Raw genomic sequence first — 19,336 nt, forward strand, 5'->3', positions numbered from 1 at the left:
TCGTTCGGCAGTACGTCCACTCGTGGTCCAAGTGCCAACGCTGCAAGAGCCCACCTCACGAGAGAACAGGCCCACTCCAGCCATTGCCTTGTCCCTTCTGGCCTTTCGACAGTACCAGCATTGATTTGAACGGCCCTCTACCGTACACCCCAGATGGCAACCACTGGGTCATCGTTGCCGAGGACCACCTCACGCGCTAGGCCGAGACTTCAGCTCTCCCGTCGGCCGCAGCACGTGAAGTCCGTTTGTTCATCCTTCGCAACCTCGTCCTTTGACACGGTGCGCCTCGCGAGCTACTGAGTAACCGTGGTCGTTCATTCCTCTCCGAAGCTGTAGAAGCCCTCCTTCGCGAATGCAGCATTGTCCATAGAACTACAAGCGCCTACCATCCACAAGCCAATGGTGTGACGAAACGCTTAATTCGCACTCTCGGCGACATGCTCGCCATGTACGTTTCCGCTGAACACACCAACTGGGACCCCATCGTTCCCTTTGTTACGATGCTTATAATAACGCCACTCAGTCCTACCACGGGATTTTCTCTTTTCTTTCTCCTTTATAGTCGCGAACTATCCTCGTTTATCGACACGATTCTTTTGTATCGCCCCAACGCTTCCGAGTCTATGACTCTGTCCGAAGCCTCCACTTATGCCGAAAAATAACGTCAGATCGCGTGCTCACTTATCGCGCAAGACCAGGCCACCCAGAAACATGGTCGTGACGGAAGCTTGTTCTTTCCATCGTATTGACCTGTAACGGTGGTACGGCTGCACGTTCCCTCCTCGGCTCCCAGCCTTTCTACAAAGTTCAGCTCAAAGTATGATGCGCCTTATCTCTTTCTACGACAGACGTCCCCAGTAAACTACGTCACTGAGAATATTCAGCCTTCTACGGACCAACGGCGTCGCGGACGCGAAACTGTTCATGTTGGCCGACTGAAGCCGCACTACGACCCACCAGTGCTTCCTGTTTCATAGTTACATAGCTCCTTTTTTGCTGGGGAGTGAATTTATAGTATGCGTTTAGGTGCGCTTGGCATTTTATATTATTTCACAGAAACAGGCAACGGCCGAGTGGAGCGAGCGCGAGCATCAACAACAAAACCACGTCTTCGTCGTCTTGCCCGCATTGGTCAAAACAACATATAAATTCATACTTCATTACTTTCATTACTTTACACTTTTTAAATTTCAAATGCTTTTGCCATGCATTGAAACAGTCACTTATAGAGTCGACGTCAGATTGAAGTGCTGCAAGATTATTGTCAGATGATATTATGCGATAAATTACGCAGTCATCGGCGTACAGCCTGATGGATGATTGAACTACACGTCATTAAGGCAGACTAAAAATAGAAGTGGGCCGAGGACAGAACCCTGCGGTACACCAAAGTAACTGGACAGAAAGATCAATCAAAATTGTTAGCTGTCACAAATTGTGTTCTATTAGAAAGAAAATTTTCAATCCAGGCGAAAATGTTAGGATCGATATTTAATTTGCTTAATTTTAAACGAAGTAGAGGGTGAGAGGCAAGGTCAAACACTTTCTGAAAATCCAGGAATATGCAGTCAACAAAACACTCATTGTCAAGAGCAGCGAAAAGTTCATTGGTCAAGCAAATAATTTTTTTTCTCACACGAAAATGATTTACGAAACCCATGCTGTTTCGTCGTAAAGAATGCATTAGACTCGAGGAATTAATTAAACATGAGTAAAAAATATGTTCTAATAGTTTGCACCAACATCCACTAATGAGGAATAGGCAGTGGGAGGCATGGCTTGCGGACGAGGGTCGGGAGAGCCAGTTGGCTATTCTGGACCAAGCCCAGCGAGCCGCTCGTGCCAGTGGGGCCCTGGAATAGGGGCTCCAACCATCGTGCCTTATTTTATTTAGATTGAATAAAGTTTTACTCTCTCTCTCTCTCTCTTGCAAGGAATGCTAGTTAGTGATATAGGTCTGTAAATATACGCTGAATTAACGTCACTAGACTTGAAAAGTGGTTCCAGCTTGCCCACCTTCCAATCGCCAAGTAACTGGGCAGAAGCGATGGACTCTGAAAAAAGTTCTGTTAATGTAATAGAGGAGTACATTGCAGCGTTCTTTAAAAACTTTGTGTTGATACCGTCCATTTCAGATGACGAAGACAATTTGAAGTTCTTCATTAGGTGCAACACACCAAAATAATGTATAAACGCAGAATCCATCGGTGGGCAATCCATTCTACAATACGCAGATGTCACTTGGGGAAACAGCTGACACTTGGGAAAAAGACATTGCGAACGTTTCGTTTAAAAAGGAACAACACTGAGAAAGTGGAACAGGGACACCGTCATTATTTTTTAATGAGATTGTAGTGTCTTTAGAACCACCAATTATGTTCGAAAACTTTTAAGCATTTTTTCTACAAGTAATGTTGGGAGTGTTCTATTGAAAAAAAAAAAAACATCCTTTGCTTCATTTGCTGCATTTTTAAATGTTAAAATGCGAGATGGTACTTATTCCACAACTCAGAGTTGTTCGATCGCTTAGCTTTGCGAAACGTGGGCTTTTTTTTTATTGAGAAGGCGTTTTAAAGAAGTACTGAACCACACAGAACGAAGTCTGCAAGGAATAATACGCGATGGCACAAATTTGTTAATCAGGTGCTTCATTTTATTTTCAAAGAAAGGCCACTTATACTCAATGGTTGGATCAGAAAAATTACGAATGTAGTCATCAAAGAAACGTTATTATTCATCGCGCACACACAAACACACACACACACGCACACAAACACACACACACACACACACACACGCACACACACCCACACACACAAACACACACACACATATATATATATATATATATATATATACACATATATATATGTATAGCAGTAAGGTGCCTGGTGGTGGCCTCGTGCAGACGATGCCCTCTCGGTGAGCGCATATTCCCTCCTCATCTTTTAAGCGGTTCAATACTTACAAGCATTTGTCTCGCAAACCATATTTATTTCAAGGGCATTTTCCACGTCTCAATAATTTCTCTCGTCGTATGCGAGTGCTGATTGCCGTGTTATAGTTTGTAAACGAAGCTTTCCCTCAAGTCTAAATATTTTAAGGCAGTTTGTCGTGTGCGTATCATGGCCACGCACGCTTATATCGCCTTCCGTTTCTCTACCACGGTTGCGCTTTAAAACCACGGCGCTGCAATTTTGCTTTCCTTTCCTTCCTTCTTCTCTGCCCTTAAACTGGCTCTCTTAACTACTACACGCAGAGACAAAGCAACAGCGCGCGCATGCGATCCCATAGATGAGATGAATATATATATATATATATATATATATATATATATATATATATATATATATATATATATATATATATATATATATATATATATACAAAATTCTCAGTCATAGGTCTCGTAGTATAGCCCTCTGGGACGTTTCCTTTTTTTCTTTCGAAAGTAGTTCTATTAGGGTTATTATAATTACACGAAGGTATTTCGCCCTCGTCAGCAGCATTCCTTGAGATAGTTATTCTGGCCGCTAGCTTCCCACGCTATGCGTGCCGTCCTCGCACCTGGTTAAGCTGTTCCTAGACGCTAGAGTTATACTATGTCCGCGCAACCTTGAGCGATCGGAAAGCGCGTTTTCCCCTCTTGGCCGGTGGAGAAGGGAGGCTTTGTTGTGGCCGTAGAGCCCTCCGCGTCTCAGTAAGGTGCCTGGTGGTGGTCTTGTGCGGACGATGCCCTCTCGGTGAGCGCATATTCCCTCCTCATCTTTTAAGAGGTTCAATACTTACAAGCATTTGTCTCGCAAACGATATTTATTTCAAGGGAATTTTCCACGTCTCAATAATTTCTCTCGTCGTATTCGAGTGCTTATTGCCGTGTTAGAGTTTGTAAACGAAGCTTTCCCTCAACTCTAAATATTTTCCTAGTCTCTATAGCCGCTCTAGTTCGCTCTTCTCCTCGGGCGGCCATTTTTCCAAGAAAGTAAACCGACTATCGCGGACAACATAAGTCCCTTTCCACGTAAGTATGAGGCTCGGAGCAGGAGCTATGGCGCTTGAAAGCAACCTGAGGCTTGACGAACCAACCGTCTGAGCTACCTTTCCGGGCAACATCCAAGGGTTACGAGTTCAAATCACCTGTTATGTTCCTTTTCCCCCCCCCTTTTTATTTCTTTTTTTTCTTTCTTTTTAATGTCTTTTCCTTTATTCTATCACTGTACGGGAACCCTGCTAAAATAAAAAAAGAAAGATATATATTGACACGTGTACTTATATTTATCGGGCGACCACGTTTCGCCGCCTAACAAATCTTATCGCACAGCGCGGGACGCGCTTCAGAAGAAAACTCAGTTTTGTTACGAATATTAATGCATCTTTAAGGCGCTCACGTCACTTTGACGCTGTGAGTTCTCGCGGTTTTGTGACGTCGCGTGACAGGCAGGTTAAGTGGTCTCAGCCCGAAAACTTTTGACCAATAGCCGAGGGCTAATGGCAAAAAGCGTCGAATCATAAATAACCAGTTTTCTTTTGTTCGGTCCAATCATGCATAATCAGTGTGTACACGTCATATCAGATGGGGCGCTATCGCGCTTTTCGTGACGTCGCGTGAGAGACAGGCGAAGTGGGGGTGATCCAAAAAAAGTTTTTGACCAATCGCGATGGGCTGATTGCTGAATTGGAATAGAAAAGTTTGAATAGATTTACGTTATAGCGCCCCTGATCTGCGGGTCAAGCGGGTCGGCTTTTATAGATTACTCATCGATAGTGCCAGCGTAACCGCTGGTGCTCGCATACCTTTCAGAAGTTACAACACTATTCGTGTCACGCATACATTCTCATTACACAAAGCGCAGCGAGAACATACACAACAGACAGAAACAAGGATAACGTTCGAGTAATTTGGAAATTACACAGGCGTGACTTGAGCTGAGCGATAACGTTAATTTGCTAGCCGGTTTAATGCAGTACACGGAAAAAGATAAAGACGAACACGTGACAATATATATATATATATATATATATATATATATATATATATATATATATATATATATATATATATATATATATATATATATATATATATATGTGTGTGTGTGTGTGTGTGTGTGTGTGTGTGTGTGTTAGACAGAATGCTTGAGTGCGCACTATCTGATAAGACCCACTAGGAAATTTCTGCAGTAATTCATACGAAGCGAAAGGTAGGGTGGTACAGAAAAGAGAAAGCGACGACGAATGCAGCGTAAAACTTGGGGGTGAAGAAATAACTTGCCCCCTTCTTGGACAGGCATAGCCACATTTGCGTATTTTCCCAGCCACAGAACAGTGGGGCATTGTCACGACACTTGGAGCGCTTGGTCTTGACATCGTGACCTTAAGCGCACGTCCCACTTGCCCTTCATTAGAAACAGAGTGGAGAGGATGCGAGGAGAAATTATTTAGCGGAATGCAATGTGGAAACTTCATCAATGAGTGAGCGCGTAGCGGAACTTGCAGTGAGACAACAGCACACTGAGATGGGCCTCACGAACGACAGCTGCGAAGAAATAGCCCATCCGCTCTTGTCGACGGAAGCGAATATTTACCCAATTGAAAAACACAACAGGAAATTTCAGCCTGTCGTATTTTGGGACGTTGTTTCTCTAGTTCTGTTGTTTGTAGTGTGACGTCCTGTAGTAGAAAGTTCTCTAGTTCTTGATCAATAATTAACTAAAAATTGACAGAGACCTGCTTAAGGCTATGTAAATGTGTTAGTACAAAAAAAAGAAAAAATATAAAAGTAGAAAGAAATTTAAAAAACGTCCTCACCGAGGACTCGAACTTGCGATCACCCGATCCCGAGCCCGGCATCTTATCACTGCACCACTCCCTACGTTTTTTTTTCTTTATTGCATGGAATTATCGGTACTGTCAAACCAATGCAGTTACATTACATATGAACATACAAGAGAAACAAATTCACAGATAGTATACAGTCCAATGACAGTTAAAAATTCTGGCAAACAAACACAAGCGCCCAGATGCGAAATCCATTCGGGGACGGGATCATATGTAGCCACCACACTACGGACTTGAGCAGTCTCTTCTCGGAAGATAGACCTTGTCGAGCGAGGTGGCTCGGCATGTCTGTCGATCATTCGACTTCTCCATAATGAATAAAGTCCTAATAACATAAACAAATCATATGGTGTATTACTGGCTGTCTTTTTGAACGGAAGGAACCGGATACCATAACATGTGAGAGGAAAGTCTTTTTTGATAGTTCTTTATAAAACGTCCCAAAAAAGAAATGCGTCACGGCAAAGTATAAAGCAATGTTCTACTGTCTCGGGTTGATTGCAAAGCCTACAATTTGTATTCCAAGGTACATACAGTCCTTTTTCCTGAAGCCACGTTTTAACTGGCAGTGTGGAAGTGTGCAGCTTAAAGAAAAACGTTTTCGCTGCTGGCGCTATGCACATTCTACGGACACGGCAAAGAACATCTTGACCAAATAGAGAAAGATACGGCTTTCGGTACAGAGGTTCAGGGAAAAGGTTATCTATAAGTGCTACATTTAGTGACGTGCGATTAACGGTAAAAAAATATTCAAGGTTGAATCTGGCTTTTAAGAATGAAATAGTGTCGACAAGTTCCTTTAAGAAGCCCCATAACGGTAGTTCCTGAGCAAAGTTTGTCGTGACAAAAAGAAAAGGGAGGTGGGACGCAAGACGTGCTCGATTAAATGCGAGGAGGAATGGATGACGGACATTTTTAAGGTAAAATAAACGCATGACCAATTGTCGCACAAACAAATGCACAAGACCCAGGCCTCCCTTTTCAAGCGGGAGAAAAAGGTTGTCCCTTCTCATGGCTTCCCATGATGAATGCCAAATAAAACATGCAAATATTCTATGAAATGCCTGGACATGGACACGTGAGCAGTGCAAGACCTGCAGAACATAAAGAAGCTTAGAAGCGAGAAATGTATTGCATGCCTTAGCTCTCGCAAAAATGGAGAGATCACGTCCTTGCCAGGTTGTCACCTTTCGACGGATAGTGGTTATCGTGGACGTCCAATGAGGTCCACTATTACGGAAGTTATCGAGAGGTACTCCAAGGTATCGCAACGGAGACTAATTCCAATGAATATTCGCGAATACAGAGGGAGTGAGCGCCCACATGCCTAGCCAAAAGCCTCTACTTTTGTCAAAATTTACAGTAGCTCCTGCAGTCTCACAGAAACGCAGGGTAGCGTTTATTGCCTTCGTAATGTTTGGCTTATCGACGCAAAAGAAGGCAATGTCATCTGCATAAGCTAGCACTTTAATTTCCTCATCGGCATACATGTATCCTTTAATGCTCGAGTCGCAAAGCACGCTTAAGCAAAGCGGTTCTAAGTATATGGCGAAGAGTAAAGGCGAGAGTAAAGCGAGTTGTGCGTGACCGCACCATTGCTCCTTTGTACACTTCCGTCTCATATTTCTGTATTTGTGCGCGAACTGTGTTTATTTCATCGCTATACAACCCTGGCTCCTGGCTTTCGAAAGCGTGCAGCTTGTGAAGTAGATCATGAAGGTAATTCTTTTCAGCTTTTTTTCTTTGAGACAGCTCACATGAAATGGCAATCGCCTAATTTTTTACTCTATTTTTGAACATTTCCCATTGAGCAAACAAAGGAAGCTGTTGACATTGTGTTATTTCTAGCCATAATTCTTTCACTTTGTTTACAAAACTTTCCTCTCGCAAAAGTTGTGTATTAAGTTTCTACAGTTCCCAGTTTCGAGCAAACCTGCGAAATTTTCGGGGACCCCATGAAACAGCTACTAAACAGTGGTCTGTGAAAAATACAGGCTTCACGGCGCAGTTGTGAATGTTAGACCAGAGATTCGTCGAAACATACACACGATCAAGTCGAGCATGGGAGACGCCTTGAAAGTGCGTGAACCGCACCGAAAATGGTGTGTAGGCGCCCACGTCTATTAGATTGTGATCTTCGGTTAACTGATGCAGGAAAGTAGCACATGCATCATAACGATTAGTTAGGTATGAGTGGTCTCTGGAATGACAAACACAGTTGAAGTCTCCCAACAGTACCAAATCTCTGTCAGTGTCTAGGAGCGGGGCAAGTGAGAGGAAGAAAGCCTTCCTGTCACTCACTTTTGAGGGAGCATAAACGCAAATAAATCGCCAATTATGGGAATGAAAAGAGAGGTCACAGCATATAAGGCGGCCTTCCCCATCAACACGCAGCGACAATGAAGAATGATTTAACTGCTTTCTGACTAACAAAAAGCATCCAGCGGAAGCACCACATGCTTGGCTAATACACACCTCGTAATCAGGTTGAAAAGTTTGCAGCGCAAGGTTGACATCACCAGCAGACGATATCTTTGTCTCTTGCACTGCACCAACATCAACTTCATGCTGCCTAAGCACGTGTAGTAACTGCTGCTGACGCCTTATATTCCTCAGCCCACGTACGTTGAGTGTCGCTACACATAAGGGGAGGGTGAAGGCGGTAGCCATTTTGCTCACCTAAAGCTTTTGTGTTTCATCGTCCTTGGCCACAGGTAAATCTGTGGTCTTGCTCCCTTTGGACTTCTTTGTGGCACTCTCCTGACTACGCTGATAAAACCGGCGTGGCACATTATCACCAGGAGAGGGAGTTCGCTGAGCACTAGGAGACACTTTCTCGCGCGCCTGTAGTGCACTTTCTGTTGCTTCGTCGTTGCATGGTGCCGGACGTTTCCTTGTCTGACTTATGTCCATCGCCTCTTCCTCTTCTTCCTTGTCATCAGGGGGCTTTTCTTTAAGGCTTGCTAGGCCAGGTGGGCAAACTGAGTCATCCTCGCCGGTAGCTTCGCTAGTATTGCATGAGCTGTTGTGGCTGGTTGGCATTGGCTTCAAGGACTCCTGTTCCTCGTCCTTAATGTCACCCGTAGTCTCTCTGGTGGCATCTACTACCTCTGTAGAATCCATGAGATGGTCCAGTTGTGGCTCGTCTGCGCTACATTGCCCAGAACGAAGCTTATTGGCGTAGGTGGACACGCAGGCGTCCGCTGAGTGACCAAATCGGTGGCACTGTAAGCATCTCGGTGTTCTGCATTGTCGTCGAACGTGTCCCACGCGCTTGCAACGAAGGCACAGCGGAGGCCTACCAGGGATAAGTACAAGGCACTGGTGTCCATAAATGGACATAACGTGCGGTATTGAGGTTACGGTGATAGTGTCCTTGAGCACCAAGGAAACCTCCCGGTTTGTTGTCACCCACTGTTCCATGCCAGTGCATCTCCATACTTCTCTCTCCACCGACTTCACCTGACCATAGGCCTGGAACGCCTCTTCAACGCGTCGTGGTTCAAGGTGAGGTGGAAGCCATAGTAATTTAAGCTTGATGTTTTTAGTCTCCGGATCTATCACCATGCACTTCAGCCCTTTGACACGGAGCTCACCACAGGCGACGAGAGTCTGTTTTGCCGCACTACTAGCGCAAGTAACCATCCATACATGGCTCATTTGATACTGTCCGACACCTACAATATCTGAAGTATTCACTACCTCAAGCAGAGCGTCTCGGAAGTCGGGAGCACGGTATGGTCTGCCACTCAAGTCCGCATGAAGGAAAATAGAATTCAAAACATCGTTACCGGTTGGTAGACGCAGGAGGACAACTTTGTAGCTTGCATCTTCGTTCAAAAACGGGGTCGACGATCCTCGGCCTGGGGCCGATACGCTGTTTCCAGCAGAGAGCATTTTGGAGCACAGCCGTTCCACACGGCTTCTTCTTCTTCTTCTCCCTACATGTCTTCCGAGTGAGCATTTCGGCCATGTCAATAGGACGTTGCGCTGATGTTTACATTTGCATTCTAAGAGTCAAGATCCACTATCACTCCACCGCGTCAACTGCAGCATCTCTAGAAGAGCAAAAGTGTTCTTACCATCTGTTGTTGCGACTGCAGAACTCTAGGCCGTCTCGACCGAGTGTTTCTGTTGCGACGTCCGAATTGCTGTCGTAACGTCAAAGTCGCTGTCACGATAGAAAGCTGTTGTTGTGACTACAGAATTCTTGTCACGACAGAACGTTTCTGTTGCGACTTCAGAACTCTTCGTCGTCGCGACAGAATCTTTCTCTTGCGACGACAGAATTTCTGCCGTAACGTCAGAATCGCTGTCGCGATAGAAAGCTGTGGTGACTACAGAACTCTTGTTGCCGTGACCGAAAGTTTCTGTTGCGACTTCAGAACTGTTCGTCGTCGCGACAGAATCTTTCTATTGCGACGACAGAATTTCTGTCGTAACGTCAGAATCGCTGTCACGATAGAAAGCTGTTGTAACAACTTCAGAACTCTTGTTGACGCGACAGAATGTTTCTGTTGCGACATCTGAATTTCTGTCGTAACGTCAGAAATGTCTGTCGCAACTACAGAAACATCAGGAACTTCTGTCGTACAACAGAAATTTCTGTAGTCGCGACAGAAATTTCTGTAGTTGCGACAAGAATTCCTGTTGTCTTTTTCAACTGGGTACGCTGATGGTGCTGTCTCGCGGTGAGACTACCTGCGCCGTAAAAGGGGTGCACATGATTACATTACGTGAGCTTAGGCCAAAGCCATGGTAGAGGCGAAGGAACTTGCACAGAAATGTATAGCGTCATGCCTCTCCATGATGTTGCGGGAAAATGTACGTTTGTCCTACCCGGATATGTGTCACGAGCTAAAGAATTTGCAAGGGGATGCAACTCTTGTTGAAGTTGATCAAAGACAACGTTTTTTTTTTTTTTTGGGGGGGGGGGGGGGAAGAGAGGTCGGGGCGACAATATGGTGGAGTATCTGCGCTCGGCACTCTATCGGATCACCCGTCGCGTGAGGGCAGTAGGAGCGTCAGGCTGCGTATTTTTTTTTTTTTTTTTTTTGCTGCAATATCTCTGGATCAACCAGCATTTTTATTCAGCACATATTCACGGCAATGGACCACTTTTTTGAATGAATAAATGAATGAATGAATTCTGGGATTTTACGTTCCAAAACCTCGATTTGATTGTGAGGCACGCTGTAGGGGGGTGACTCTATACCACAGTGTACCAAGAGCACTCCTCCTAAAAGAAAAGGAACTTGTAAACACCCCTTTGCAATTCTGTTCCGTTATATCAAAGGTACATGTGAGGACGTCACTCGTGGGGAGGATATTGGTGACCGCGGTGGCCGATAGTGATGGCCTTGGCGGCCAATATTTCGCGATGTCAGCAGCTGCGTCTACAGTGTAATGAAACAAAAGCATACATTTCGATCTCCCAAGCGGCTTACTAAATTCTATGCAGCTGATTATCAGCTTCATTAGTCGTGTGGGTAGCCAAGAAACAAGGCTCTGTGTTCAGTGCAGTGCGCGCCTACGAATAGCTGCATCTGGTCACCCTCAGAAAAATTATGCAAGTGCTTGCGTGGCTCTAGACAACTCCGTCCTGCCTGAGGCGTCGAGACCGCTTCCAACTAAAGTATTCGAAACGAAATGGCACTTCATGTTCCATTTTAGGTCCAGCTGCGATGAAGTTTCGCTTTCACTAAGTTGGTTATAAAGGAGAGGCATATATGTTTAGCAATATTGGCAAATAATCTGTTGCAGCCGCGAAGTAGCGCGGAAGTAGCTTTACATTGCACAGATACGCACGCACGCTTCTTGTTTTGCCATAATAATAAGATCACATTAATAAAGCAAAGACGCAACAAAGTGACAACACAAGCTACGTCTTCGGAAGGAAAAATAAAAAATATAATATTTCAAGATAAACATTCAAGAAGCAAAACCGAAACAAATGCTCGCATTTTCCATGTATATCCATTGGTACGTGGTCGACGGCGGAACTAAGTCCTATGTGGCCGGAAGTGAACAGCATGAAAAACGGCATAAAACCGCTGCCAGCTTGACGTGGGGCGGTACGTGCATGCGACTTAACTACTAAGCCACTCCTTCGGACGATTCCCTGATGATACTTTTGGCTTTATCGAAATGCCTCATGAATTTGTACGATTGCGTTTTAAAATTGCGTTTGGGAACAGTGCTACGCCGAATTCGCAAAGTCGACAAGGTAATGAATCTAAAGCTGAGTGTTTCGACTACATACTATGTACAAGCTAGAACAATAGCCGGTCTTGTGTTATCATAGTGTCTGTTTTTGTCCAGAATATCGAGTAAAAATTTTCGTCGCTTCCTTGTGCTTCCATTAATGAATATTTAACAGCGGTGGGTAAAAAATTCTACTTTTCCACAGCATAATCATTGTATCTTTATTGTGAGATATCTATTCCAGAATCTCTCTGTTACCAGCCTTTTTTAATATTTCCGATGTAGTTCCAGTCACTCGCGTAAAACCAGCATCTTTTATTGAGAGTTGGTAGATTCATTCCGCGGCCGCTTATGGCGCTAATTTCTACGGGTACAGAATAACAGTACAGAATGCTACCGGTACATGATAAGTTGAGAGAAATGGTCATTGACAAGGAAGTGCATAGCAGCATAGGGTATGACCATAAACGCATCATTTTGAAAATGAGATATGAAGTCGGGAAAGAGAGCAAGGAGTGCAAAATGGAGAGTCCAAATTTGAACGCTGAAAAAATAACAAATATAGTCACTAGAGTCGAGGAAGAACCTGGGAAATGGCCAAGTAAACAGTGGGAATATAGTGCGCTTCTAGTTGTAATAACGACAGAAATACGGAAACAGAAGTGACATGGGGGGGGGGGGGGGGGGGTTGTCGGAAATGAAAAAAAGAAACCGAAAAGCTGGTGGAACAAGGAAATACGAGAAGCGATCGCCGAACGACCGAAAGCATCCCGAGAGCACAGGCAGGCAAAGAAGGCGCAGTTGCCGCAGGATGAAGTAGCTAGTAAATGGGAAATATACCGGAAAAAAAATCTAAGGTTAAAATACTGGTGCAAGCAAAGATAAAAGGTGAAAGTAAACGTTTGTTGTCAGAAATACGTGAGAAAAAGAAGGCCGCACCAAGAATATTTTGGATGTTGTCAGAAATACGTGAGAAAAAGAAGGCCGCACCAAGAATATTTTGGAACCACATAAAATTATTAGGTAGGAAAACAACAACAATCCAACATATCCTAGACGAAGATGCAAACAAACTGGAAGGTGAAGGAGAAGCGGCCTTAAATTACATCCGAAAAATAACAGCCGACTCTTTCCAAGGCAATTGCGAGCTCGTATTTGAAGAAAAAAGAGCATGAAAGAGAACCAGATGGAAAAGCAGCTGGTGCTGACAAATTCCAACTGAAAGAAAGCCGAAGAGAAAATTCCTAAGGAAACAGCCACAGCGCCAGACGAGGTTCTCGTTAGGCTGATTAATGAACTAGGACCAAAAAGTAAGGAAGCTCTGGTGAAAGCAGTGGAAAAAAACTTTTAAAAAATCGACGAATACCAGACACTTGGCGACAAACTAGAATGAATTTAATTTGTAAACGTAAAGGGGAGAAATATAGAATTCACTCGTATAGATTGCTGACCATTACATAGGTAATATACAGGCTAGCAATTAAAGCCGATCAAATTAAAGCTCCAGCCTGAGAAGAGAATAATGGCATTTTGGGAAAACTTCAGCATTGCGTCAGAATGGGTAGGTGTTTGGATGGCAACTTATTTATTTTACTCAGTGTATTGAAATATCAATAGTAGCAAGGAGACCGTTATATGTGGCCTTAGAGATTACAGGAGCCTATGGCAACGTAGAGCACCACATATTGTGGGATATTGTGGAAGGTGAAGGCTTAGGTGACGATTGTCTACAGCTTTTGAGAGAGATTTTCCTAGAAAATACCGTTTCCGTTGAATGGGAGGGGATGAGGAGCGAGGATAACGTTGATATCAACAAGGGACTGAGGCAGGCGTGCCTTTATCCCCACTGCTGTTTATAATGTACATGGTGATAATAGAGAGGGAGCTGGAAGGGAGCAATATTGGGTTTATTCTCTGATAGAAACAGGCGGGTACAATAATAGAGCAGCAGCTTCCAGGTTTACTTTATGTGGACGACATTGTGTTGCTAGCTAACAAGCAATGTGATTTGCAACGTTCGGCTGATATCTGTGGACAGGAAGGCGAGAATTTAGCTTTAAAATTCAGTGCTATAAAATCAGCTGTAATGGTATTCCATTAAAACAGTGAACAGACAGTGGCAATGCAGGGCCAAGAAATAGCTCGGGTAAAAGAATATATATATCCTGGCATATGGATGAACAAAGGAATTAGATATATGGAAACACACGAAAAAAAAACAATAATAGTAAAGGGGAAGAGAAATGCAGCCATAATTAGGCACAGATTGCTATGGGGAAACAATAAGTAGGAGGGGCTCCTGGGTATGTGGGAAGGTGTGATGGTTTCAGGACTTGCGTTTGGAAATCCAGTTGTGCGCTTGAAATCAGGGGTACAAGCAGGACTTGATGGGAACCAAAGGTCAGTTGGACGCCTCGTACTTGGCGCTCACAGGATGACTGCAAATGAATCTGTGGAGGGTGATATGGGTTGTACTAGTTTTCAATTGACCGAAGCTCACAGTAAAATTTATTATGAAGAACGACTGCGGAATGTGGAAGAAAGTGAATGGGCTGGGAGAGTGTGGAGGTATATTTGCCAGGAAGAAGAAGAAGTATTTTAATGATCGGAAAGTGTAGAGAGGTCGACAGGATAATGGAGCATCTGGCCTGCTGCTCTACGTAAGGGAAGGGGAAGAGGGGAAGAAAAGGGTCACAATGGGGGATGATAACGGGAGGAAAGAAGTGAAGGACACATTACATAACTGGTATCACAGGCGTTAGTCCAGGCCCGTGTCACCTAGGAAACGTGAAAGTGCACGCATTGTATCTGTCGTCTGCCAACTCTGAGGCCATGCGCCTAGCAAGAGGTCCTCCGACAGTGGTCCATTTTGTAAATGTCTTAATGTATCAGCCATTGTCAGTCTTTCGCGCGCATACTCAGGGCACACCACGAGCACATGTTCTATAGTATCTACAGCACCACACACTGAACAGTCCGGGGAGTCTGTCCGTCCAATAATGTGCAAATATTTGCGCGTGAAGGCGACGCCTAATCGCAGTCTGTGTATCAGGCATGTATGAGGGCGTGGAATTCCACGCAGAATAGGGAATTTCATATCGGGATCCAGCCTTTTAAGGCGGACGTGACGAGCGTCTGGCTGGGCCCAGTATCTTCTCGTCGCACTCCTCATTGATTCCGACAGGAGGCATGTGATGTCCGGTCTGGAGAATGGCACTATAGTTCGCAGGCCATTGCTGAGGGCGCGTCTAGCTGCAGCATCGGCCATCTCATTGCCGTTGAGCCCACAGTGTCCCGGGATCCATTGGAACACTATGCGGTGGTGTTTTTCTTGAGCGCATGAAAGAAGCTCGGTGATCTGCAGTGCCAGAACCTTATATGCGGTGTGGCGCAGGAAGCATCCCAAAATTTGCAGCGCGGGTTTTGAGTCCGTGAAAATGCACCACTCTTGAGGTCTTTCCCCGCAGGTGTGGTGAATCGCTTCCCGAATAGCCACAAGCTCTGCAGCGGTTGATGTAGAATTATGGTCTAGTATGAAACCTCGAGTTATCTGTTGGGCTGGTATCACCACAGCTGCTGTCGATGCCTTTGGTGACGCGGAGCCATCTGTGTAAACATGAACATATGTCTGGTATTCTGACTAGATGTACGCGAGAGCAAGTTGTTGTAGTCCAATGACGGGAACCATTGATTTCTTTAGTATGCCGGGGACATGTACGCATACGGAAGGTTGAACCATCACCCATGGTGGTTTGACGGGGTGATATGGAAGGGCATAGCCTGATGTTATGTGGGGTAGATGGCAGCGGAGTGCACTTGAGAAACAGCTGTCCGGCCGCTCATGTAGAACCGACGTCAATGGATGACAATGATGTCGTGTCAGTAAGCGTAAATACACACGAAGTGGTTCGTGGGACAGGTATATCGATAATGGGCATACGTGGGCTTCCTCAATTGTGCCTTTGTTGGAGGCACGCCGTGGCAACCCGAGGCATATTTTGAGTGCCTGCGCTTGGACGCTCTCTAATGTCCGTAAGCAGGAAATGCTCAAGTTTGAGAGTATCGGAAGGCTGTATCGAATGTAGCCTACGAAAAGAGACTGATAAAGTCTTAGTAATGAGCCTTCCGTGGGGCCCCATTTCATGCCTGCAGTGAAGCGAAGAACATGGCAAAACAGATTAAGTTTTTGCTTCAACATATTAACATGCCTCGTCCATGACAAATCGCCGTCGATGATAATGCCCAAGAATCTGTGGTGGGAGACATATGGTATTATGACACCGTTAATGGAGATCGGGTAGCGGCAGACGGATTTGCGCGTGAATGCAACCACGGCACATTTTTCGCCAGCTAAGCGCAAACCCTCACGCCGTATACATCGTGAAGTAGATGACACAGCCCGTTGTTTTTCGCACGTAGTTGTGGGCGTGTTGTACCAGAAGCCCAGATGCAGATGTCATCTGCATATGCACTGATGTGGATGTGAGGTGGAAGTTCGCTCACCAGGCCAATCAGTGCCACATTAAATAATGTTGGGCTGAGAACTCCTCCCTAAGGAACTCCACGGCATACCTGATGACGGTTAGTCTCTCCGTCAGGCGTGGACATGTAAAGGAAACGGCCGCTGAGGTAGCTCACAATCCACAGGTAGAGCCGGCCGCCAATACTCAAGTCATCTAGGGCATCGAGAATGGCTTCATCAAGGATGTTGTCGTAGGCCCCTTTGATATCTAAGAAAACAGCGGTGACGAGTCGGCGTTGATGTTTTTCATGTTGCACTGTCGTAACTAGGTCAATGACGCTGTCAATTGAAGAACGACCCCGCCGAAAACCAGTCATCATGTTCGGATAAAGATCATTTCTTTCCAGAAATCATTCGAGCCTCGCCAGGACCATTCGTTCCATAACTTTTCCAACACAGCTGGCTAATGCAACTGGGCGGTATGAGGTAAGCTCATAAGGAGTCTTTCCAGGCTTCAAGAGAGCAACCAGGCGGCTGATCTTCCACTGCTGCGGAACAATACCGGAGAATCATGTGTCGTTGTAATAATTGAGCAGCGCAGTGCGACCAGCCCTGTCAAGGTGAGATAGAGACGAGTACGAGATCCCGTCAGGGCCAGGAGCAGATGAATGTCGACACGACGCAAGAGCAGCCTCTAATTCGGGCATCGTAAAGAGCAAGTCGTAGTGGTCACTTGAGGAAGGTGGCGCACAAAGTTAGAATTGGATTGAGGCTGGTTAAGTTGTGCCCACAATCATTTTGCAGAAGTCGTCCGCTACCTCTACGTCATTTCGGCGTTGGAAAAGGGCCATAGCTCTGAAAGGGTACCTTTCTTGTGGAGGAAAACGTAGGCTCCTGACTACATGCCAGATACGTGACAGCGGCTTGCGAGGATCCAGTGATGTGCAGAACTTTCTCCAGCGCTTCCTTCCTAATTTCTCGAGATGGCGCTTTATTTGTCGTTGAGCTCGGCTACAAAGGGCGAGATCGTACGTGGATTTCGTCCTTCTATATTTCCTTTCAGCGCGCCGTCGGACTGCGCGCAACCTCTCGAATTCCACGTCGATAGGACACCCCGGTGTAGGTGCACATATGTTCCGCGTGGCCTCACCGAGGGCGGACGTGATCAAGTCTTCTATTTGGGTTGGTGACTCGAGATTCGCACAGGAATTCTCCACGAATGTCTTAAAAGTGGGCCAGTCTGTGCACCGTACATGAGACGAAGTGGTAGGTGCGAACCACTTTACGCAGATATACGTTGGTATGTGATCACTACCATGTGTTTCCACATCACTGAACCAGCTAATAGAAGACTGTAGTCGTGAGGAAACAAACGTCAGGTCCAAGCAGCTACTATAGGACGTGCCACGTAGAAACGTAGGTGAGCCATCGTTAATATTGACGAAATCCTGTGAGTGCATAAAGTCGGACAAGGCTTTGCCTCGGTTGTTCATTACTGTACTTCCCCATTGGGGGTGATGAGCATTGAAGTCGCCCACAATAATATGGGGAGCTGTGTAACTCTGGATTGCTGAGGACAGGTACGAGAAATCAATGTGATCTCTGGGTGGAATGTAGCCGCCGAGTATCGAGAAGACCCGTCCTTTAAGCGTTAACGGCAAGCAAATGTAGTGGTTCGTGTTATGGGGCTGGAGGGCATGGCGGTAGTGTGGAATATCTCGGCGTATGCACACTAATACCTTGCTGGTTTCATCAGCTTCTCGAGACCACAGCAATACATATCCAGAAAAGCGGAAAGCAGAAGGCATGTTGGGCTCACATATAACAATCATGGGGAAGCGGTATTTCTGGACGCGCTGTCGGAAGTCACTTAGGCGACCACGCAGGCCTCGGGCATTCCACTGCATCACTACACTGCGACGTATGTGCATCGACACAGAGGAGGGGTTGTGTGGTAGCGCCATAATGAATTACTGCAGTGCCGCCAAGAGCGGCTCAATTGCATCCAAAAAGTGAACAACAACCCTTGCTGTTGGCGTATTGAGCCCTGAAAGTAGCGTGCGCATGGAATGTAAAAGTTGTTTCAGAAGAACGTTCACCTGCTGGTCTTCCGGCTTGTCCTTATTGTCCGCTGGAACGCCACGGAATGATGGACGCGTTGGTTCGACGACTTTGGATGACAGAGCAGGCCATTCCACATCAGAGGAAGTGGATAATGTACCCGCATCTTTCTGAACCACCGTGGTAATACGAGGCGCTGCAGCAGGCGGCGTCTTATCATTATGCGGCTAAAGACGTTGAGGCAACGGAGCTGAGAGTTGCTGTGACGGCGGCTGAGACACGCTAGTGACGTGTGACTCTGGGCGTCGGCGTCGGGAACGACGTTTGCGGCGACGAATAGACGCGGCCGCTTCTTGGTGACTTGAGTTGTCTTTTACCATCTTCTTCAGGATAAGCCTCTCGTTCTTCATCCTAGGACAGTGTTTAGCTGTCGCTTCATGAGCGCCGAAGCAGTTGGTGCACTTGACTGTCTCCGTCTTGCAAGTGTCATGCTGGTGTGATCCGCCGCATCGACGGCAGGATATTTCGTTTCTGCAAACAGCACTCACATGGCCAATTCTGTTGCATTTGTGGCATTGAACAGGCTTGGGAACATACAGACGGACAGGATGCCGCACATAGCCCACCTTGACGTGGGATGGGATAGAGTCAGCTTCAACAACTACTTTAACACACTGTGATCGGCCGAATCGATGAATGTCGACTATCCTGGCCGTAGAACTGATGAGTGTCCGCAGGTCGCTGTCCGTTATTTCAGGGTCTACATCTGTG

The 19,336-nt window shown here is 45.7% G+C and overlaps 1 pseudogene; it reads right to left on the reverse strand.

Moving 5' to 3' along the window:
- Nucleotides 1–5,311: 5,311 nt before the first annotated feature.
- On the reverse strand, nt 5,312–7,163 carry LOC126540949 (uncharacterized; annotated as a pseudogene).
- Between the last annotated feature and the right edge of the window lie 12,173 nt (nt 7,164–19,336).

The sequence above is a fragment of the Dermacentor andersoni genome, chromosome 2 (assembly GCF_023375885.2).
Source record: "Dermacentor andersoni chromosome 2, qqDerAnde1_hic_scaffold, whole genome shotgun sequence".
Taxonomy (NCBI): Eukaryota; Metazoa; Arthropoda; class Arachnida; order Ixodida; family Ixodidae; genus Dermacentor; species Dermacentor andersoni.